The 25,251-nt window shown below is 41.4% G+C and overlaps 1 long non-coding RNA gene across 1 annotated transcript in view; it reads left to right on the forward strand.

Moving 5' to 3' along the window:
• Positions 1-1,269: 1,269 nt before the first annotated feature.
• LOC140899873 (uncharacterized) overlaps positions 1,270-25,251 on the forward strand; it is a 186,668-nt gene continuing 162,686 nt past the window's right edge. The window contains exons 1-3 of the long non-coding RNA XR_012155489.1: positions 1,270-1,434; positions 8,769-8,835; positions 12,717-12,758. This is a non-coding gene — a long non-coding RNA (uncharacterized lncRNA). The remainder of the gene's footprint in view (positions 1,435-8,768; positions 8,836-12,716; positions 12,759-25,251) is intronic.

Consider the following 25,251-nt stretch of genomic DNA (forward strand, 5'->3'; position numbering starts at 1 on the left):
ACACTCTGAACACCTTATAGCTATTTTAAAAATAGAGTTGGTCAAAAATTTTCTGTTGAAATACTTTTTGATAAAAAGCCTTTGTTTTAAAGCTTTTACAAAAAATATTCAAGTTTTTCAATTAAATGAACATTTTTCCTTTTTCAGTTTTTTTGGTTTTATCTCCTCTTTTGCCTTTTTACTTTTTTTCTTTCTCCCTTTCTCCTTTCAGGGGCAATATGGCAAAAGGAAGAAAAGGAGGAAAACCTGCAAAACAAAACAAGAACTGTAAAATTTTCATTAATTTTTAAAAAAGACTGATAAGCCCTTTTCGAAACATTCGGAATGAAAACAGTTTTGGGATTTTTTTTCAAAAAGTTATCTGTGTTTTTGAATCAGGTCTGTTTAAAGAGCAGAAAATAATAGAAGTTTTTTAAAAATGCCATATGAGGATCAACTGAAAATGATTGCTTCCTGTTTATGTCATCATAGTCAGTCATTCTCTGATCTCACCACTTTGGCCCCGATTTCTCTACCAGCAAAGTGAGAAGGCTGAGTCAAAGTCTTGCATTGTAGAACTGCTCTCCGCAGGCTCCTTAGTGCAGCTGTACTGGCCAGTGCTGTCAGTAGGCAGCCAAGTCTCCACTCTCTCCTCTTTCATCCTTGCCCACTCCTGCAGACATGAGGAGGGGGCAATAGCTGTTGTGAGGAGGCTGCTCTGTCATCCCAAGGAGCTGCTTGATGTAGGGATGCCTGTCACATAGAAGATGTCAGTTTGAAACTGATACTAAGGGTCACATTTTCAAAAGCTTCTAAGTGACTTAGCCTAAGGACCGGAGTTTTAAAGCTATTTAAGCTCCCAAAGATAAAAATAGGCACCTAGGGGGATACTCAAAAACATTAGGAGCTAGATGCTCAGATGTTTTTGAAAATCCCATTAGGCACCTATCTGTATCTTTAGGTACTTAAACACCTTTAAAAATCTGGCTCGTGAGTGCCTAAATCTCTTTTGAAAATGGGATTTAGGCTCCTAAATCACGTTCACACTTTTGTAAATGTTATCCTTAGTCTGTTCTGACATTCTCTCTCCCTAGAATTCCCATGATGTATGAGTATCTCTCATTTTAAGAAGCCTTGCTATTGCTCGGAAATTTTTTTTTAATGGGAGGCTTTGGGGGTATTATTGTGAACCTATTGTGCTGATGCGTTATTAGAACGTAGCAAATGAAAAAAGGAATTTTGTTTCCCCTCTTTGCATAGGTTCTTAAGGATGATGCAAAGATGAGCCGCATTCTGTCCTTGAGTGTGTATGTTCATCTCCTGCATAAGTTGCTGGGAGATGTGTGCTTGTAACTGCAGTTGACAAAAAAAAACAACCCTACCAAACTGTAGCTTATCTGGTGAAAGTGGCTGTGTATTCTGTGGATGGCCTAAAAGTGTTACAGGTACTTACAGGTAAGTCAACTAGCATCATCAGTTTGTTCCCCTACAACCCCAAAATTTGAGTATCAGGAACAAGTTGTTGGAGCTTAGACTCCAACTGTACAAAGACTTCCATAAGTGCTTTACATCAATTGGATTGCTCATGTACGTAAAGTTAAGCATGCACAGAAGTCTTTGCAGAACCAGGCTGTAGAGGGTGTACTCTAAAGAAGTTAGAGAGCAGAGTTTATTTATTATTATTATTATTATTATTATTATTATTATTATTTTATTTTATTTTATTTTATTGTTTGTTTGTATTATGATAGTGCCTATAGCCTCAGTCAGGATAAGAGGTCATTGCTAGCCATTGGACAAACATAATAAAAACCAGTCCATGCCCTTAAAGAGCTTACATTCTAAATAAACAAGACAGACAAACGGTCAGATGAAAGGCATGCAACATACAAGTAGATAGTTTGTGTCAATGTATTATTACAAAAATATCAGGAAACTGCGACTTGTAGTCAGAGAACGTGATGCAGATCCTGGAAATAATCTCACCTTTTCTTTCCTCTAGATTTGTATGGAATGGTTAATTTCTAAAAGGGCAACTACATTACCTCTAATAAATAACAGAAGATTCATGTACGAGATGGTTTTAGGAAGATTTGTTTCTTCCCTCCAAATGTAAAATCTTGGAAGAAGGGTGAAAATTGGGAAGGGGTAATTTACCGAGATGGGTCAGCTGCTCCGAGTCTAAATGATAAGGGGAGGTTTTATTTATTTTTTTATTGTGAGCTACCTTATGACAATTGATGATAAAAGAGCTGAGCCTTTCAAAAACCCATTTTAATAAAACACCGTATGACCTCATAGATATGCATAGGATTTAGAAATAGCATGGATTTTAATGAAGGTACTTGAAAGGTATGGTGCCATATTGCAATTTTATGGAAGATCTTAGATTAATGAAATTAAACGTGAACTGCATTGTTTAGATGATGAACTTAAGGTCATATCTGCAGCATTTGAAAGAGAAACCTTGAGTGGAGGGTGTAGAACCATTGATTTAGACCCTGGTAGACAGCTGAATAGCAAGCATTGAAGCATGAAGGTAAATTCCCATATTTCATTGTTAGAAGGTTAGCTGGTGGCTGCCAGCTTTTCAGTGATAATCACGAACCAATTCTACCCTGTTTCAAAAAAGATTTTGCCTTTGTGTGCTAAGACACTTTTAAAAACCATTACAGTTCAAAGCAGGGGTGCACTATTTAAAGAAAAGCTATTTCTGCAAAATATAAGGTGTCAATAAGTTGATGCTGTCCTTGGATAGTGATGCTATTAAGTTCATTAGTATCATAATCTATATAAAATGCTTATAAGGAGAATTTTAGTCTATTTGCTGTATACCCTAGAGACACCTGGTACTGCAGTTCATAACTACATGTCATCAGTAATTAGCTCCTTTGCTACCTTAAGATTTTTCATTATACGGTGGCCCTTTCTGGTTTAAGTACTGTTTTTTCTCCAGACTTGAAAAAAAGGAATATTTAAAAAAGAAAATTAAATACACTGTTGAACTAATGGCCATAAAACTTGTGCACAACAGGAAAATCATTAGGAACAAAATATTCAGGCTTGAAGGAGAAGTGATACTTGGATGATGCTGCCAGTTACCATCTGAGAACCAAAATATTGTGATTGAGACAATGTATGGGGCGGGGGGAGAGGAGGTGGTGGAAAGGATACAGAGTGGCAGTTTGCTATTAAAAAGAAATTGACAAGGATGCCAGGATCAGGTTAGGCCTAACTCTGTATTTCTTGGACCAAAATTCTCAGCTGGTGTAGATTGGTGTAGCTACATTGACTTCAACAGAAGATCTAGCACCTTATATCTGTTGGCAAACTCCATTAAAATCTTTCTCCCCTCTCTTAACTTATTTGTTATCTGTATCACACTATTGCCCCCATTGTGTTAGGTATTCTTCAAACACAGAGTAAGACACGCCTACTACTTCTTTGTTTTTCTATCTATCCTACATAATGTTCTGCACTCCTTAAAAAATAAATGCCTGTAGTCATTACCAAACCGTGCAACACTGAACAAGTATGGAAGAATAGACCTTGCCTAGACTAGGATTTAAGGTGTGATGTTAACTCAGGTTAGTTACTGTGTACTAAGTAACATGTTTAAAAGTCTAGCACAGATAAATCTAATACTGCCTTTAACGAGTGCTAAACTGATTGAATTAAAGCATTAATGGGGGTGGAGGAGAGGTTTGCATGCCATAGTGATAGCATTGAGATGAGAACCTGTCCCACTTGATCCAGCGAGCTGTAATTTAATTTGAGGTATATTAATAACTAGTGCGATTGTTTAAATCTTGGAGGGGCCTATCTGATTGTGGGGATGAGAAAGAGACTGTAGCTGGGTACGGAAGGAATAGAACAGTACATCCTCAAAGAGGAAAGGATACTTTTAGGCTCATTTACATGCCCCCTGGCATGAATTTATGGCAAACTGTACAAAACTCTCTCATAGCATGAAAACTGTCTGAAAGTTGCCAATAAGGAATTATAGAAGAAATGCTGCTAGAGAATGGTGGTAAATGAGTTATGATTTGTGTTCCTTTCATTAAAAAATTCCTTGTGCTCTCCCTGTGTACACTAAACGGATTGCACATGATTCATTTGTGTGTGCGTATAGTGGTGGGGGAGATGGACAGAGGGATTAAAGTCTTAGTGATTTCATTGCCAAGGAGGGGATTTAGGCACACCATATCTATTAAAATTAATGAGAGTTGTGTGGCTAAAGCCCCTGGTCAGCTTTGAAAATCTTGACTCTAGAACTTCTCTTGTCGTCGTTTACAAGTGGCTCCCTTGTTGCTTATCTCCTCTCTGGGCACCACCGCATGTATCTGAGGGTAGGTCGACACTTATTTTGGTGCGCAGAGAGCAAGTCACTGCCCACCCAGCTAGCACAGGCATGTGGAAGCACAGTTTAAGTGAGCAGAGCGCCCTACACGTCTGAACCCAGTGGGTATGTGTACCAGAGCCGATGCTAGCTCATTGGCTGCCCTAAGCAGGAATATTTACAACTCATGCTGATAATTAAAAGGGGACTCCCTTGAGCTGCTCCAAGCCCTAGTCAATTGCTTATGCCTAGTGCCAGCTCTGATGTGCCCTACATGGCTCTCTACACACCCAAGCAGTGTAGAGTCCAGTTGCTGGAGTCTCCCTGCTTCAGTGAAAGGCTCTGGCAGGGATGGGGGCCGGGAGAGGCAGTGGGGGAAGGCTCCAGAAGCTCCTCACTGTTGGAACCTTTCCCCACGGCCCCCTCCCCGCTGAAGGCTTTCACTAGCTACACACCACAGTGTGGATGCAGTCTGGCTTTCACAGTGGCGTGTAGCCACCTGTAGCCTACACACCAACACCAGTGTAGACAGGGTCTGAGTGCGGCTGGAATAATAAACACAGTTAGTAGAGGATCACATGATGATCCAGAAATGGCTCGAGTCTGTATATTGCTTAATGTTCTGACTAAGGGGAGCTCCTTCAGTAAAGTTCTATCTGTAGGACAGTGCAGAATTTCAAAGTTGTGTCTTGCATTTATTAAAGATTGGTGGAAATGCAGTTCTCTCTTGTTTAGGGCCTGTTTCTGATGTTACTCACAACAGTTTTACACTGGTGACCTCCACTGGGGCTAGTTCTCCATGCTCTCTACCATATATAATCATTCACACCTGTGCAAAATGGATGCAAAATGTTAGTGTTCTGCTTTAGCCACTTGTTACACATACCTTGTGCTCTCTTTGCACAGGTGTAAATGCCTACACAAGGTACAGGACAGTGAGGAACAGGCCCCATTGACTTTAATGAAGTTATTCCTGATTCACACCAGTGTAAGGGAGAGCAGAATCGTGCTTTAAGGGGCTTGGTTTCCATTGGACTCAGTGGGAGGAATTCAGATCAGTAGGAGCTGGATCAAGGCCTAATTGAATTCTGCCACAGTGCAAAACCATTCCCAAAATAGAGGCAATCTGCAGAGTGCGGAAGGATTAGGGACCCATTGCTGTTTGAGAGCATTCACTGAAACAATGGACGATACTGTCTGTCTGCTGCGTCCTTCCCTAGGACTCTGTTTACATGGGCGTCTGTGTATGGTTCCTCCAGGGGTTTAGCAGGGAATCTGAACTATGTCCCCTTTTCAGTCTGGTGGCTTCCTGGCATGCATATGAGTGTGACCATCAGACAGAATGCCACTCTTCATATCTGAGAAGATAGCCCCTCTATGTCTGTTAAATACCAGCTAATTATGTGAAGCCGATTTGCTGAGGTTTAACAGATTCATAACTTTCCACCTACTTGTAAATCCTTCAACAAATATTTTTTCCTTTAAAATAAAAATGGTATTGGCTACTATACAAATGCTGACCCATTAAATCTCACTAGGAAACTTTAGTCATGTTAAATATCAATTGATTATAAAACCCATATTAATTGATGTTTAACAGCTGTGCTAATGGAGAGGAGCTCATTACATAGCTGTTAACCCTCAACACATATATTTGAAATAATCAATTAGTATTTATTTAACATACAATAACTTTTCTATTAAACCTAAATTAAATACCGGTTTATGGATACCATGCAGAAAAAGCTGCTCTTTGTGAGCCTGATACCAGGTTATCCCCAATCCCCTAAGGGCAGTCTTAACACATTAAGTGAAAAGTCAAAGGGCAAAAGGATTGTATTTCCATCATCCTGAAGTTAATGGGACTTGTGGGCACTCAGCACCTTCAAAGGGGCTCAGAATCTGTTGGGATTGGGTCCATGTTGAATTGTACAGCATAGTGTCAGACAGATGAAGATTTGCTTAAGTATCTGCTAAATGAAATGGTATCTAAGATACACACAGTTCATCTTGGTACTCTCTGCAGGAGTACATGGCATGATGTCAGGACTGGCTGGAACCTACTACCAGACAAAGGAGGGATCAAAGGGACAGGCATAGAAAAAGGGAAAGTCGGGGGGTCCTTCTGTAGTGAGAAGAAAAGGATTGTATTTCTCACCCCTCAGCCATAGAGCTTTCACAGAAAAGAGACAAAGAGGGGGGATAAAGCAGGATGGTTTATTCCATCCTTGTCCTGTCTGCTGGGATGGCCATTGTACCAACCCTCATCTTGTGCCACTGAACCCTAGATCTCCAGGATAGGCCTCTACCACCATGTGACACCATCGGGGGTGCACATTGTGTTATGGATACCTGCCAATTGAAAAATGATTCAAGACCTCTCAACCTACTATGTACAGGTGATGAAACATTAATAACTCTTGGTCGCTACTATCGTGGGTGGGATTTGAAAGGGCAATCTACAGGCGAAAGGCTCTGTATGCTATCACAAATCCTTCAAGCCATCTACTAACATGATGATACTTAATTCAACTACATTTACAGACAACGTGGTAAAGTGACTGTAGGATGTGAGCAAAGACCTGAGAAATGCTGGATGGATTAAAGATTGCACCAAGGATAAGCCTCATTTGTCCTCCTAAACCTGGCCAATGTAGAATGTACTCTAAGTTATAGCTTGTAAAAATGAAGCTTTAACACTGCACTACGTTTTATGAGCTGAATCTTCAATTAAGCCCTGTTTTCAATGATTGGAATTGTGGTTTTAAAACAATTAAATGGAAAGCGAGTCAACTTTCTCCAGGATAAACATGTCGCCAAAAGAGCAGAGGGATGTTTTCAGACCAATATGTAGTTGTTAAATTTTCATTGAACTGGATCAGATTGAGCACTGCAAAAAAGAAAAAAAGGAGACTCTCTGGCATCAGATCTTCAGGCGGTCAACCAGGTCTCATCGCTCCCACGTAACCTTCAATCTTGCACTTTACTCCATGTAATCAGACCTCCACTGAAATCATTGGAGCTCCATGTGGGTGCTGGATCAGGACCCTAAAGAAGAAGGAAAGGGCATAAAGGTGAAAGGAAAACATGATCAGATACTTAGGGGTGAATGCTCTGGTTTCAGTAATACTGTGATGGGTGCTGTGGAGCAGGGGTGTCTGCTTGGGGGTTGTTACGAACTTGTCCTTTTTAGATTATTAAAGAAGAGAGCGATCATGGCGCAATCCTGTCTGGGTGGGAGATGAATCCCACTGGGTTGTGTTTCCTAGCATGGAAAAGTTTGAGATTCACTGCTATAGAGCCATCTAAGTGAGACAGGTGGATAAATGAAGGCAGAGTAATGGAGCTATGTATATACAGTAGAAAAAGCATAAAAATAGGAGAAAAGTAGTTTCAGATTTAAAAGGAGAATGAAATGAAGAGAGAAAAGAGCTGAAGAAAAGACAATATAGAAAGCAAAGAGGAAGGATAAGAAGACAGTGAAATGCAGCTAACTGGATAGCTAAAATTGGAACAGCAAAACTAACAAGCTCAGAATGGAGGGCCTGATTCTCGGCTGCTTTACACCTCAGTTGGTGTAAATCAGAGCTGTTCCATTGACTTCAAATGAGCTGCGTCAATTTGCATCAGCTGAGGATCTAGCCGTTAGCAACCCTGGTAGCATGGGGACTGATCCAAATCCCTTTGAAGTCAATGGGAATCTTGACATCAGTGGACTTTGGATCAGGCCCATTGTGCATAGTAACAACAATGCAGATTATCCCCCATGTGGGAAAACCTCCTGGAGGGTACAGGCGACTGTTTCCCCCCATGGAGTTCCCTCTGGATCATCCTTAGGGAGCATGGCATTTTATGCCCCTCCCCATGAAAGAAAACACAAGGGGTTTAGAGCCCCAAACCTACAGATCCTCCCAGAGGTAGAGGGGACATTTGGGCCTCGAATGGCTGCTCTGGATTTACATGTTTGCAATGGGGGGTATGATATCACTGGAATAACAGAGGTATGGCTGAACCAGGCAAATAACTGGGGATTTTAAACATCAGCAGGCAGAGTTTACTGAAGGGATAAGCAAAATAAAACAGGAGAACGGCAATGCTATTTGTTGAAAGTTATTATTAAGTCTGATGGAAAAATTGGTCTAACCATTTTGGCTCACCTGAGAGACATCAGTGGTGTTTTATGTGGAAAATATTAATTGTGAGGCAGGGTGAGTGTTCTTTGCACTTGGTTTCTGTACATAATGCATGGTGTGGATTGCAACCTCCCACTGAACTCTATTTGAGTTTTGCCATTCACTGAAATGGAAACAAGTCCTTGAAGTTTTCTGGAGGACTGTATCATTTGTCTGAGCCAGGGGTGTACCATTTTTATGAGCACTTGCACCCAGAATTGTGTGATTATTTTTCACCACTTGTGGTACATCACTTTTTTTTTTTTTCTTTTTTACAGTTTGTAGAAACACTTCCATCCCCAGGAATTTTCGTTGAATCTTTAGATTTCTGCTGCAGCCAAAAAGGTAGTATTTATTATTTATTGTTTATTGTATTTAATATTTATTTGTTATTCTTTGTAAAGCCACAGACCCACAACCAAGATTCGGACCCCTTTGTGTTAGGTGACATATGTTAAGAGACAATGACAATCAGTACCTCCCAAAGAGCTTACAATCTAAATAGACAAGACAGTCAAAGAATTGGGGATAAGGAATATAACATACAAACAAAATGAACAATATGATGGTTTGCAAATGTCCTGTTAGTTCCATGATTATTGTTCTTTTCTTTTCTTTTTTTAATATTTTGAAGTGGGTGCAATTGAAATTCATCCCATATCACTCTAAATGCGAGCAAGGCCTGCAAAGGCCAAGGTGTTTTTGTTAGGGAGATAGAAAGTGATAAACAGAGGGGTTTAAAAAACTGAAAACAACGATCTGGGGCCTGACTTGCATGGGAGTTTTGGATGCACAAGAAATGCTTCAGCAGGCCCTGGTGAAGAGGAAGAAGCGTTGTCTCTGGCTGATCTATTAAAAATAAGCAGAAACAAGTTATAAAACAGATGCAGCGGACCAGAAAAGAAATGCTGACTTTCTTTTAAGGCAAAATTTTGGGGTAATCAGAATTTTTTTATGCATTTCCTAAAATAGCCAATTTAATCTCTCTCTCCCTCCCCGCCCCTCTTCCCATGCATAAAATCAAACGTGAAATTTTTCTTAGGATATCAGGTAACAAGTTCCTATTACCCAGAAATTTTTGCCTTGGAGAAAGGACAACCGAGAAATATTTCCTGGGGGATGAAAAGGGCAAAGAATACTGGAGAATGATTTTGGTTTAACCAGTCATAGGTACTGTAATGATAGAAGTGAATTCAAGTACTAGATTATCAAGAAACACTCATATATGGGAATAACAGTGTTGCTTCCTACAGTCTAAAGTAGTTTGGTCATCAAGGACCTGATTCAGTGCCCACTGATGTCAATGGAAAGACGCTGGTTGATTTCAGTAGGATTTGGATCAGGCCCCATCTGTGCTCTGCTTTTCTTCTGGATGTCCCTATGCCCCTTGGATGTCCATTGGTGGAGGGAAAGTAAGAGTGCCCATGCTTTTACTCTTCTAGTGTAGGCTCAGACCAAGGTCGGTGGGGGGAGGGTGGGTCTGCCATTCAGGACTCTCCTCGTCTGTCTCTCTCTCAGGTCTCTATGTTAGATCTGAAAGAAGGGTTGAAGGGAGATAAAATTGGGCCTTCCCTCTGGGTTAATCCTGTCCTCTCTCCCCCATGCCTCCTCGTCCCAGGTGCTGGAGTGCTCCATGACACATTATGTCTTACTCTTGCATCATTCTTCTTTAATCATCAGAAGCATCAATAACTGTGGGTTTGGGGAACATCTGACCTGACCTCTGCTATTGAGCCATTTGCTTGATTAACCAGATGCTGAGACACCCACCCTAAGCTACTCCTGAAGGGCACTGCCTTCTCCTCACTCAGACACCTCCTGAGGACATACTTCTGCCATAGTGCTTGCATGAAATTTGCCCATTAATTATGGCTCAGGAGAGGACTGGTTGGATGTGTATTACACACACAACGCAAAAGCAAAGAAACAGAGACCAAGAGGGTAATCACCCATGCACCAGTCATCACCCTGAGCAGCCTCCTTTGATATTGCTTCCAGCTCCTCCCATTCTTTGTTTCTTGTCTTGTAAGTTAAACTGGGAGTCAGGAGACTTGGCTCTCCGCAGGGCTTACTGCGTGGCCACGGATGAGTCATTTAGGCAGGAATGGGAGTTGGGCACTGAACTCCGATGGGCCTCTTTGAAAATCTTAGCTTCAGCTTCTTTGTCTGTTTTCTCTCCTTTCTAATGAGGATAATATGTCCCCTCCACACAGGGAGCAGTTGTGAGAGTTAATTCATTAATGTTTGCAAGGTGCTTTGGATCCCCAGATGGCAGACAAAGGGCAAAGTGTCATTCGAATGTTATTTTTGTTCTTCGTGGGGCCACTCCTGTAAACTCCAGAGTGCCCTCAACTCCACTTGGGGATGCTCAGCAGCCATTTATCTAACCTATCTAATTTATCCAGGGTCCTATATTGGCACCCAATCACCGCAGTAGCTCAGCTCACCTTGCAGGACTCAGCCACGAATTGTGATTTCAAAGGAAGATTATTTCATTCATTTGTTTGTTTGTTTTCTAAAGGACAGAATTAAAGCGAGCCTCACCTGGGCCCTCTGCACATTATCGCCCCAGGTGTCCACAACATGACTGTATTTCCCACAGTGTTATTTACTAACTTTTTCTATTTGCTGAGAAAACCTTGTTTGGTATGCGTGTGTGTGCGTGTGTGTGTGTGTTTAGGAGGTTAAAAAAATTTCTTGCTGTCAGCGAGTGATGTTACAAACCTGCTCTGACAAGGCTGGTTGTATATTTACAGTTGGTGAGACCGAAGGCTTCATCAATCTTCACGCTTTGAAAGGGACAGGCCCGCTCCCATGAGCACCTGCTCTGGGAGAACAGCTGAACTGTGACTTTCCAGGGAGCTGGCTGTAAATTTTAGCCATTCCCCCCGCAGCCCACGCATGCTTGAGCTTTTTAACCTTCCCAGGCTGGCAGGAGTCCCAGCAATCCGCTTAGTGCAAAGACTGGGGTTCTTTTTAATTAACCTTTTGTTTCCCACTGCAGGTGTTTCAAAGTTTCTTAATGTTAAAAAGCAAAAAAATTGGCGGTGAAGGTGCGGCCACATCCTTTTGTTTCTCCTATGCTCAAGTGATCAAATGGGACAGGTCCTCATTTCCCCTCCATGCTTTTAGTTCTCCTGCACAAGTGTCTACAATAACATCCAGTAGGAAGCAGTTATGACTTGTTGTTTCCTTCAGGCACCCTTAGAAAGGATTCCTAGCCATGCTTTTCTACAGCACAATATTGCAAAGTCATTCTCGCTTCCCAGGGCATCTTCTCCATCCTACCACATTCTCCCCATTTGACTTTTTTCTATGATTTAACTGCCTTTGCGCTTTAATGTTCTGGCTAATTAGTCTGGTTGCTTTTAGCCAAATGGCCAGCTAGAGGAGAGAAAGTCTGACTTGTAGGCTCTCAGGATACTCCTTCCTTGACAGCTGGTAGTCCCGGCACTCAACCAAAGAACACTTCCTAAAGAACACAATTTGATTGGTGTATGTGTTCAGACATTAATTTTATTAATCAAACAGACCAGCAGTTTAGCTGATGGAGAGACAAAGTTTAGAAAAATGAAGAATCCAGAAGGAAAGCATGAGCGAATTTAATAATCCAAAAAAAAACATGGGTTGAGGACTTCCCAGGATTCCTTATATAGGGAGACTTGGTATGATGTTAAGTTGATACTCTCTTTAGTAAGGTTAGTGCAATAAAGTTATATCACTTACTAAGACTGGTTTCCTAAGTACATTGTAAATATTGACCAATATTTGCTGGTTAAACACTCCTGATGGGGAAATTCAACTTACTAACCAGCAACCTAAGTATCAGGAGAAAATCAAAAGTTCAACACCCACCACCACAAATACCCGCCCTAGGGAAAATCTCTCTGCTGCAAAATAACCCCTTAATTTTTTTGTCACATGGTAGAGGGGTGTATTGTCCTATCAGTAAGGCTTTTAGCAGAATAAGAATGCATTGTATCGCTAAGAAAATTCATATGCAGAGATTTATCACAAGGAACAAAATGGCTTTAAACCCCACTTAAAACAATAAAATATATCTTTGAGGGAAAGTTTCAGAATTTTCTGTATCAGAGGAATAATGGTGTCTATAATTTAATAGGTGCTAAATTTGGTGAGCAGTGCCAGCAAATCCATTTCACATAATGATATTTTATCTCTCTTGAAATGGTCATTTTCATGAATGTTTTTTTATTGGTTCCCAGATTCCATCAAGTGTCCAAGCTGCTGCTGCTACTCCACAAAAGGTAAGACTATCTATTGGGGGGGGGGGATTGTCCGGGGGAGGAGAGGAAGGAAACCAGCCACATCTGTTAATAACAGTGACACACAAATGTGGAAGAAGCACATGACAATTGAATGGATTCTCTTTCCATGTCCATATTTTCCACTTTGCCCCTAAGAGGCTAAGTTCTTCAAAATTTACGCCTGTGTGAGTACGGTAGGCAACGCCTTTTTAGTAACAGAGAGATGACCTTGGAGGAACCACAGGTGAGGGATTTGTTAAGGTTCAAAATTGCAGTTTACAAATGGGGTAAATATGGTAGGAGAGCCACTGAGTGAGAAGGACCAACAAGACGAAGAGCTAGAAATCTAAAGGGGTTTAACAAAGAACAAGCCATTGGATATTTCAGCTAGATGCAGAGGTCAATTTACCACTGAGTAGGAGTCATGGGGAACTGAATTTATATATGTCAGGGCAAAATTCTGCCCCTACTGTTCCGGACAGTGGACCAAATTATTCTTCTAGTGCTTGTCTAGTGACATCCAGTAAAATTAATCAGAATTAACTAACTTCCAAAGTGAATTAAACTAAACTGAATTAAGGCCACTTCAATTCTGATTAACAGTGTCCACTAATCCACTTCAAATTCACACCTTCACTTAATTCAGATTAACTTTCATGGATGTCCCTGTATGGACAAACCCTTAGATACACTGTTGCAAACTCACTGAGCCAAAACCCTTCCTGGTGTAACTCCACTGAAAGCAATGGGAGCTTTGTCTGCAAAAGGACTGCTGGATCAGAGCCTGAGTTAGTAGACTTGATATAGAGCTGCTTATATGTGATGTAAACTAAAAGAAATGGTTTGGGGCCTCCTACTGGTCGACATTTCATGTTGATTAGCGATACTGTGCATCTAAGTACAGGAGTGGCCACCGTCTGCTCAAGTTTGTCATAAACAATAAACCAAAAAAAGAGGCAGGAGATGTTGAATTTTAGCATTTGGGAAAAGCAGGTGAAGTGCTGGAAGTGACTGAAATGAGATAAATCAACAGAGGGAAATGGCAAATATATATAGGTGGCACTGATGCGACACCCAGAGCTGGGAGTAGAAGCCAGCAGTCTTCACTACTAGTGCATTCTGGAGTCCTGAGTGGTAAATCAGGCCTGTCTGGCTAGCACACTTCCAATGGTAACCAGAAGAAAAATACTTGGAAACGATTTTTCAAACAGTTGGATAAGTATTTGGAGAAAAAAATATTGCGGTGATCCATCCATATTCATTATTATGGAATCTAATCTGTTTCCAAAGCACTCATATTGTCTGGGTACCAAGAGATAACTGAAAGGAGAAGAAGAACCTGAGAATTCTGTACACTGAAACTTCTGTCTCTGTTTTAGGAAAAGAACCCTTTATTATAAAGAAGATTAAATAGGAGCCTAGATCCAGGCTACATGAGAGAGGCCTTTGCAAACCAATATCAGCTAGCACATTGTGTCACAATACATTATCTATCCCTACAAAGCGACAATGAAGGTTTTCATCAGAACCCATATCTGGCTCTTCTTAGCTGTATCTTGCAAGCCCAAGCCAGTTCTCATTAACCTTTTGTGGAAGAATCCACTTAAAAATTGCACTGTCTCATTAAGAAGTGGCAGAAAATTACATGGCTGAGCCAGTGGGAAGATCCAGCTGCTCCAGGCATGGGGGGATCTGAGGGGAGCACTGACAGAATGACACACCTTTCTGGGTGAGATTGTAACTGCCTTCTGGGATTTGTTTGTATTTGGATGTGAGCTTGAAAATCAGAGGGAGAGGCGTGGTGGGAGGAATCTAGTTTAATACCAATTTTTCTCCCCCACCTCACCCCTCTTTCAGTGTCAGAGAGAATAAGGGCTTGGCTGTCTGTGGATTTCAGAAGGCTCCAGCTCAGGCCTTAAGAAAGGAGATGAGTAGTCTGCGATCTGAAAAAGTGAATAAATACTGTCTCATTGACTTTAATGGAGCCTGGATATCATGCAGTTTGTCTGAGAGAGTCCTACTTTGCACTTACAGAGCCTCTTTTGCCTTCAGCACATTTATAGTTTCTTCTACAATATATAGAACTTTCCAGTGTGATTGACCTGCTCCTTCGATGAAGGGCGATGGCTAAACAAGGAGGAATAAAATCCTGGTGAGAGAGCACAGAGTGTGGTCTCTGCTGCATGATGCATCAACTCTGCTTCACAAAATAACCACTGCCTTTACTGGCCGGCCACCCTAAGGGTGTAGCAGAGTGAAAACAAGGCATAACAGTTGCATCACTACATACTTCACCAATCTCAGATTGCTTTTGCAACTCTGAAAGGAAACTCTCAGCCACCCCTGTGCAGAAGGTACAGTAAATGTTGTTATAGGAAAAAATTTAGAGGTCTCTACTCAGCTTTTACTCACACCTTCATGAGGCAAAACCCCAGACAATACCACTGAGAGCATTGCCTGCATGAGAATTGATTAAAACCAGAGTAGGCACCACAGAATTCTCCCCATCCCCATCTTAACAAATGGGTAAACTGAGATGTAGAATGTTAAATGTCTCACCTAAGGTGACGGGGTCAGTGAACCGATTCGCTACAGAGGGCCACACATCTTGGCCCCTCCTGTGTGGCTGCAGAGGGCCTCAGCTACAATGGAACTCACTGCACTGGGAAAAGTGGTGGAAGTGGACTGAGGACCCAAACCTGCCTTGGCGCTCAGATTTGTGGAAGTAGGGAAGACAGGGATGATTCTGGCTGGAATTTGGACTCTAGTGGTAGAGGAGGCAAGTATTTGTTGCTGAAGTCTAATAAATGACAGCTGAAAATGCTGTTTGAATGCCATGTGTGAGAGTGGAGAGTGTTACAGTGGGGTTAAAAACCAACCGTGGATTCCCCTCCTGCCATAGATAAATTTGTGCTCTGAAGGGCTGGAGTCACCTCCTTGTGCAAGTAAATGGTCTCCAGCAGACTTTAGAAATGGCTAACCCGTCTATTGCGTAGAAGAAAAAAGAAATCTCACCCTAATTCACAGTAGTTCTAGCAGTTTAACTGTGTGGCTTTCTACTGTCCACCACTAGAGGCTGCTACACACCTCATTAAATAGACAAACATGACAATTAAGAAAAAGACAGGCACTGGGTGCAGTTAGTGGTGAGACTAGAACCTAGGTCCAGAGCAGACCTATGCAAATATTTCTGTTGCGTAAATAAAACAGGCATATTACTCTAAATCTTCCTCTGCAGCCAAAGAGCTCATTCTTGAGCTGTCATCGGTGGATGGGAAACGAGAGGCCATGTTGGGAGCAAACGTCACAAGCGAGGCACTGGGGGGTGGGCGGGGGCAAGCAGGCAAATTTTATTCTCTATTTCCCCAGCCCGGAATTGACTTTGGCAGAGCTTCTCCATGTTTATGCCGTCAGAACTCAGAGCACAATGTGGCCCTGTATTTTCAAGCGCACCAGAAGGTGCGCACACCTCATTAAGCCCCAAAGAATTAATGCCCCTTAAAAAATGCATTTTATAAAAAGATGCCAGAGGTAGAGCTAGAACCTAGGTCACCTCCAGCATCCCCAGCAAGCAGTGTCTGTTAGCCGGGCTTCAGGAACAGCCCGCGTGAGGTGGAGCTTGCAGTGCTATTTTAAACAGTGTCTGCATCTCCTTCCACTAGGCAATGCTTCCTTGCAAACATCTCTTAGTTAGAGAGGCATGTTTTATGAGCAGGCCTAAATTCCTTTGTCTTAGTATTGCTATAGCATTTGTGGCTGTTCAGACAGCACCCCGGAAATTGATTCCCTCTCTCCTTTGGTGAAAAGATACATTCATGTCAGCGGCTGCATTAGTGCCGAATCTAGCAGTTTTGCCAGTTTCAGACGCGATCCGAAAGTGTTGGTATGTTTTTGTAAATTACACCGAGAAGACCCACATTGTTGCTAATCTCAGTTCTGCTGTGAGCTGCTGCTTTCACAAAACAATATACAACTTCATTCAAGCATGCTACTGTTGTTGTCTGCCTGGCACTTTAGGCTGCTGTGTGAGGGAATATTTTATAGGCTCAACATTTACAGTAAGTAAATATCAGCATTTTCACCAACCTCCTTCCCCCTCTCCCCAAAGCTCAGATATTATTTTCCCCCTTTGCCACTAACTTGATCTTATTATCCTGCAAAATTACAGCCTTGCTGTAAATCAAGCATTTCTAACAAAAAAGGGCCCATAGCTGTTGTGCTTCCACTTTCACTTTACATTTTTCATCATCCAGGCTGGTCCAGTTCTTTTTGTTTCTGCTCTTAAGAGATAAAGCTGGACAGCCCTGTTTCCCCCCAAATGTAGGTCGCCATCTGTTACAAGGTGTGTGCCTCTTTTAAAAATATGCTTATCTGCCCCCTCCCCCCCGTTACTGGAATACCTCACACTGTATGTATCCTCACAATACCCCTGTGGGGTAGGGAATGATAGCATCCCCATTTTACAGGTGGGGAACTAAGATGTAGAGAGAGACTAACTAGAATCATAGAATTGTAGGCCTGGAAGGGACTTCGAGAGGTCATCTAGTCCAGTCCTCTGTGCTCATGGCAAGACTAAGTATTATCTAGACCATCCCTGACAGGTGTTTGTCTAACCTGCTCTTAAAAATCGCCAGTGATTGAGATTCCACAACCTCCCCTTGCCCAAGGTCGCACAGGGATTCTGTGGCAAGCCAGGTAAATGAACTCAGGTCTCATGAATCCTAGGCTAGTGCCTCAATCACTAGAGCACCCTTCCTCTCTTTGAAGGAACCCCCATTTTGTGGGTTAGTTCCCTAGACTCCCATCCAAACCTCTAATGCTTTAGTCATTTCTGGACTTTTCTGCTGTGGATGCCCTGATGCCAAATGTCAAGATGACATTGTTATTGTGGGTATTAACATTAGTGCTTACGTTCTTTCCATCTGAGGCTCTGAAAGGGCTTCACACACATGAATGAATTAAGGCTCACATTGCTCCTCCGAGATGAGTATTACAATGCCTATTAGGAGTAGATGGAGGGGGAAGCTGAGTCACAGATATGTGAAGTGGTTTGCCCAAAGTCATCCAGCAAGTGAGTGGCACAGCCAGTAAAAAAAATAAATCCCCAGTTCTCCTGAGTTTCTGAGACTTTTTACACAAAAGATCAAACTTCCTCTTAGAAGGATGTCAGAAAGATACCTTCCTATGGAGCACCAGGGAACATTTTGGGATTGGGTACAAAAATACAGAAGGTTGCTGTGAAGCTCCCATGTGAAATGTTGCAAGTGAGCGTCTCTCCATAGCTTACAAGATAGCACCCAGTGGTTGTATATGCTAAGAGCACTTTGGCTGGGCAATGTATCATCTTCTGAATTTTCATTATTAGCCCTGTGATTTATTATCCATATCTGTTACCCGTTTGATTGCTCTTGCATGTCACTGATACATCCAAGTAGAACAAACCTGCTGTATTGCTCAATGTATCAAGTACTTCCTAGCATTGCACTAATTTCAGTGGGGATTTTTAGGGCATGACAGCAAGACTGCATGGGCTGGATCAGCAGTGAAAGGGTTACAACCAGCTTTGGGCCTGAAAATGAACCCAGGGTCAGTACATTTTGGAACTTGGGGTGTGTTTGAAATCCTAAGACTCATTCACACAAACCACTGCAAGGTGAAACCCACCAAGGCCTGGCTCCATTGTCAAATCTTTCCAATGTGAACCCAATAGCTGTCTCTTGTCGGTGATATAAATAAGGGTTGCAAGATCAAAATGACAATTGGGAACATATTGCACTGACGTGCTAAACCTTCAGGGCTAGATGTGGCTCTGTAAATTAGAATAACAGCATTGAAATAAATGGGCCAGATCCTCAGTGGAACGGAGTCCATTTTCATCAGCCGAGGATCTGGCCTAGTTACCTTGACATTTAATAATAATGACACCATTTGACTTACTTGAAAAAAGGAGTTGGCAAAGCAAATGTGACCCATCAAACTTCTGGTTCTCATGTACGGATTGGGGGAGACGATTTAGAGCCCCAGTCTGTGTACAGGAGAGGAAGAAGGCACCCAGAGACAGGAGGCACTGAGAGCTTTCTGTTTTATTTCAGGGACTTTGGAACAGGATGGTTTGCTGTTACGTGTTTTAGTAATTTTATGTAGCTACTGTTTTAAAGCACCAAAGGGAACGATGATGTTCATTCCATGTGTGAGATTATAAAGTGGTGAAGTGTTTGTTTGCATGGCTTGGGTAGGTAATGTCTTCTTTAAAGAGTGTGTTCTTTTATTGCATGTTAATACTTTTTGTTGGTGGAAAGGGGCAATTGAATAAAAAAGGGTTTTTTTTGTTGAGATTTACAACAAGGGGCTGATTTTGATAAAGATGGGCATTAAACTGCACATGCAGAAATGCATAGGCAATTGCAAGCATAATTGGAAAGCACTGTGACATTCCTGTCAAGCTTACATAGGTTAATAGTCCCCCACTTGCTCCTTGAACCTGCAGAATTCTTTGATTGTGTGGTTCCTTTTTTATGATGAATTTGCCATTTGGAAACATTGGCAAGTCACATCATCAGCATATAAACAAAGGCTGGATTAGTGCAAAGAAGGCATCATATTAAAAAAAATCCCAGCCAAGAAACAACAACTCTAGATAGAGAGTATGATCAAGTGTTAGCCTAATTTATAGACACAATAACTGTGATTGCTTGTGCAAGTTTGGTATTTGCATATACATACATGGCTGGCCATTTGTGAGTGGAAATACTCCGAGTGAGGGCACAATCATGGGAGTTGTGCGTACAATGGTGCACACTCACCTTCACTTCGTTGTGTGGTTATGCCTGTATAATTGCGCGTGTCATTGTTAGAAATTAAGGCCTTACTGGTTTTTCTTTTTTGTTTCCAAATATATTGCATGTGTCCCGCAGAGCATGGAAGTTTTGCAATGTTGTAATGATTTGCTATCACTGGTGTCCCGTCAGCTGTGTGTGTTTTTTGATACAGGGGGGCCAAATTCTGCCTCCAAGTATGTGCCTGGAGCTGCCGTAGAAGTCAAGACTGCACGGCGGATGCACAGCACGTACGTAGCTGGGGGTGAAATTTAGCCCATAGTATGCACGCAGAATAGGTAAACTATTGTCATAACCACATTTTCATCTTCCTTATTTCTTTCCCTTGATGCTACTTTCCTGTTGTAAAACATGTTCCCGTCGTCTTACTGCTCAAGAAAGGTTCTCAGTCCATTTAAACAACTCCGGCAGTTTGCTTTTATGGTACATGTGTGGCTGTTGTGCCAGTTCATAATCTTTGGTAATTTCCCCCATTTTATGGTTTTAAAATAGAGATGCGTTCCTCCTCTAATGTCTTTAAAATGCTGGCTTTCTAGTCGGTGCGTTAGTGCATCTTGTGATGAATATATTGTGGTCACAAGTACAGTGCCGCAGAGGACAGAAGTTCTGATTGGCAAAGGATTTTGAGATTTTTGAAATTTGGCTTCATTCCGATTAGGAACCAAACACACACATTTTGAAATTCTCTGTGAAGGAAAATTCTGAAAAAATATTCTGTTGGTTCAATTAAAACCGTTTGTTTCAATATTGACTCTTGCATTATATTATAATATAATTAAAAATGAAGGAAAAGGGGTTTTTTTTTCTCAAAATGAAAAATTGAAACATTTCAACATTGTCCAAACTTTTCCCCAGTTTTCTTCTGAGGTAAATTCCAGAAAAATTGATCCAATTTCACAAAGCATTCTGATTTTGATGGAACTGTATATTCTGACAGAATATGGTTCTGCTGACTTTTCTCCAACCAGTTCCAGTTAAAAATGCTTAAAAATCATAAGCCTTCCATCTTCCTCTATTACAATTACCAGAAAGTAGATATAATACTACATGAGCTAGGTGTTCTGAGAGTTTTATCTTATTCTTAGGTAAACATTTTGGTTATTTAAAAAATATTAAAGCTATTTGCAAAGTCAGACCCCCACTTGATCAAATATCACTTTTGAGTCTGTGATCTCGCATTACCCATTCAGTTTTGGCAGGTTTACCCACCCCATACTCAGCCAGATTCCAATTTCAGACACGCTGGGCTTGATTTTCATTTACACTAAGGCCCCTCACTCTACCAGAGAAAACCAATTTCAGACCCCTTTACACTGCCAGAGCAAAGTACAGGAGTCTTCATGTAAATTAAATTAGGCCCACAGCCATATGGTATGCAGTTATATAGTATGTGGGTATCTATCTGATATAAATGTTTAGTTTATTCAGAGAATTTGGCCCCCTGACTCCAGTTAGAGCAATCCTTTAGGTTTTTTTGTCTGAGATCACCAATACTTTAAAACATTTTACAAATTTTAACTAATTAACTTTTGGAATTTTAACCTTGGAATAACTCTGTCAGGTGGATGAGTACTATCACCTTCATTTTATACATGAGAAAATTATTGAGACCTAGAAAGGTTAAGTGATTTGCACAAGGACACAAAAGGAATCCATGTCAAAGCTAAGAGTAAAGTTAGGAGTTTTCACCTCTTATGCCTGAGCTCAGACCACTAGACCAAAATTGTCTCTGTGCATAACATTTTTGTGAAAAGAACCTCTTTTTGTTGCCAGCTCAGAATGTCTGTTCTTTTCTTCCCTTCAGGCATTGTTCTGCAGTGGATCCCAGGGGGTAGAGATACTAGCCAGGGTAGCAGTTATGGAATCTCCTCTGACCTTTAATCATTGGCATCAGTCCCTCTGCTCCTTCTTTGTACTTCCACTAGCTAGCAAATGGTGCTGGATCCCTGTTCATCTTTGAGTAATCCCAGGGCAATTCACTCCTGAGCTCGCTGGTCTCTGCCAAAAGGAAAGCCCTTAACAGAGCTGGTTGGAAATTTTTTGTCGAAACATTTTTTTCCAATTATATTTACATTTAGAAAAGGTGTCAATGTTGAAGAAAGGTCACTTGGAAAAAAATAACTAAATGAAGCGTTTAGATAATGTTTTCAGAACAGAAAATTTTGAATTTTTATTTCAAAACAAACTTTTTGGAATGAAATTCATTTGTATGTAAATTAAAAAGTGTAAAAAGTCAAAATCAGAGCAAAATTTTCCAGTTTTATCAAAACAATATGTTTCAATTGACCTGAAATGTTTTTTTTCCCCGTGAGGTTTGTTTCATGGGAAATGTTGATTGTTTTTTGTTGTCATTCTCATTCAGAATGGAAATTTTTTTTTTTAAATCACAAAATTTCCCATGAAACAGAACATTAATTTGCCATCCAGCTCTAGTCTTATGTCTGTTTACACCTGTGGGTCTTTTGAATGTCAGCTGCTGCCTTCCTCCTACGCCAGCCAAATAAACAGACTTTTAAATACGAAAGAGGAAGTAATAACACCCCATTATTATTATTATTTGTATTGCACTAGTGTTTTAGGACCCCTGTCATACATTAGAACTTCATTGTGCTAGGTGCTGTACAAATACATAGGAAGAGACAGTCCCTGCCCAGAGGATCTTGTTCCATGACTTGCGTTTCTGTAGAGGGTGGCTCACAAGCAGAGAAAAGGGGCTATTACTGTAATCCCAGTTACACTGGTTTCAATCCAAAGTAGCTCTATTGACTATACTGCTGTTGCTTCAAGCTGAAGTGTAGAGGAAATCAGTCGGGCCCGAAAGGGCAATATTTGCCTTCCCAGCACATTTCTTTAGCAAATGACTCTGTTGTTTAGTCAATGTTTTTTAAGCTGTGTTTTGTTGGTTTTTTTTTTTGTTTTTTTTTGCTGCTGCATCTTGCAGCCCTGCAGGGACACTGTGTGGTTTTCACGCAGAGCCGATGCCTGGCTTTGCCTACTTGTCTCTGAGGAAAAAGGGACTATGATGGCATTTCAGCGTATATTTCACGTTGTTCCATGTGAATAACAGGATCTGATGATTGAAATCTAATACCTGGGAACCAAAATGAATTGTTTGCCTTCTCATGGCATGTTATGCATCTGCATTTCCTTCTGACTCGCACAAACACACGTGCATGTATACACACACACACCCAGGGGCTTTGTAATATAGCAAATTGCTTATACATATGTAAGCAAATATCTTCTCAAATTATCTCTTATCACCAAATGGGGTGTGATGCTTGTTGTTCAAGGGGGCAAGGTTGCCTTTCAATCTGCGGAGGCCAGCCTGACACCAAAAATAAACAGCATAAGCCTGGAATGGTTGTCGCAAGGGGCAGAGAGAACTTGTCAGGCGGGAGTGTGTGAGCCGGCAAGATGATAATGTGGCATGACACTTCTGAAATGAGACACTGGTTGCCATGGTGAGGAGTCAGGAGGGACTATCTCTCCAGAGGCTGAAATAAAACATGCTTTAAATGATGTTTGATTAGAATTTAGATCATGTAACTGAGTGGCTGGGCCTGTTCTCCCCCCCCCCGCCCCGTTCTCCTTCCCTCATCATCATCATCTTCAGCTGCTGGCAGAGCTCACTTTCAGAAGAAAGGGGTCTGGAGTCTAAACAGCCCCGACTGTAAAAAAAACAAAAACAAAAACAAAACAAAAAAAAAAACAGAAACAAAACAAAACAAAAAACCCCTTCACCACCACCTCTAACATACTAAGAGGTTACTTAGTTCCAGGCCCAGTCCATTACACTGCTTGCTAACTCTCCCTGCATTTTCCACTTGAGTCCATCATAGTTTAAGCCTGTTAAAAATGATTCCTTCTGTTCTGAAAAACACTTAATCAATAGCACCCTGAGAATATCCCCCTTCTTAGTTTGTGTTTTCTGACTGGTCTATTCATCGCCTTTTTAATGTATATTATAACTACAGCCTATCAGGGACAATGTTCTTCTTGTGCTCTTAGCATTAAAGAAAGTGTGTGTGTGTATCGTATTCTAAGAATGAAAAGGAACTTGGAAGAGAGAGAGAAATTGAGAGAACAATCGAGATTGACATCATTGCCTGGTGAATAGAATGGGAGAGTTTTTATGTTGCTTCACAGTTTCATTTGAAGAACACACCTCAACTAATTCTTAGTTTCTTTATAAACAGAGAGAGGCAAAAACGGGGAAGGCTGGATGGCTCAGGGGCTGGCTCCAACCAAGTTTTTTACTTTTAGGTGGCTATTAGAGACAGCTGAATGCTTTTAAAAAGAAGTTTGTCATATAAGGTATGCAGTGATTGTTACCTTTCCTCCTTGACTAAATCATTTGACCAATACTATTCCATCAGTTACAGAGCAGCTGAGATACTGACAAAAGCATTTGTTGAATGAACTACTTGGTGAAAAAACGGCAAATGCATCAAATAAGGTATTTGAGCAGCATTCTATCTGCTAATCACCTGAGGGCCAGATTGCTCCAGCTACCCCAATTTATATCAGCTGAGGGTCTGGACCTGAGAACTGTTGGCGCCCCTGGCTGACAGTGATTGGCAGTTATTCGTGTATGATGGCTTTTTGGTAGCCTAGGTGAACTGCGTTTGATGATCTCACGCTACCCTCGTTGGACGTGCGTCCGGATCACATTAACCCCCATCACAAATGGCACTAGTTAGCAGTCTCAGCAGAGAGGCCAAGGACAGAACGATCCTGGAGTCTCTACCAAAGTGTTGATTCCATGAAGAGCTGTAGAGATGTGGTGGTGGCTCTATACCACCTGGGGATACACAAGCAGAATTCTTATGCAACCAAAACTCAGCTTCCTCTTTACCATGCATTTTAATTGTGGTCAAATGAAGTGGTTACACCAGTCCAGGTAAAAGTGAAGGTGTGACAACAGTTACATTATCCCAGTCTGTGAGAGCACTGATTACAGCTCTTATTGAGTCTTGTGTGTGTGTACTTATTAAAAGGACTAAACAGTGGCTTTGCCTGAGACCATGTGTATCCTAGGAGTCACGGAATGCCCTGTAATTTATGAGAGACAAAGAGGAACATTAGATATTGTTAGAATACATAATAATCCCTTGGCAATAATTTATTCAGCTTGCAAGGTTAGGATCTCCATAATTCTTGGCTGCACAGTAATGAAGACTGCTGATGCTCATTATATATTTTTGTGTACATTAGCGGTACCTCTGAATATGTGGATACTGGTCCCCTTCCTCCCGCTAGACATGCTACTCAGGGTGTTCCCGAGAGGATCACGTTGGCTGGACTCCTTGTCTGAACTGAACATGGAGAACATAGCCAATTCTTTTGTTCTTTGAAGGCCATTCCTTTAGTTGCAAGCTCTCGGTGACTTTACGCCACAGAAGTTGGCTTTCTCAGTGCATTTCTAGCACCCTGGCTCAGTAGCTTGCTCACTATGAGAAAGGCACCTCTGGTTTAGTTTGATTTGCTCTGCCTAGGAGGACCACCATTGATCAGTGACCTACCATGCACTCAAGCACCATCGAGAAATGGAGAGTCCATGCCAATGCTGTGTACTGTCCTTCTGCGAAAACCAGTCATACACATTGTTCAACAATATCCATGAGCCCATGGTGTTTCCATCTTACTGCACGCAA

This window comes from Lepidochelys kempii, chromosome 17, assembly GCF_965140265.1.
Source record: "Lepidochelys kempii isolate rLepKem1 chromosome 17, rLepKem1.hap2, whole genome shotgun sequence".
Classification (NCBI taxonomy): Eukaryota; Metazoa; Chordata; order Testudines; family Cheloniidae; genus Lepidochelys; species Lepidochelys kempii.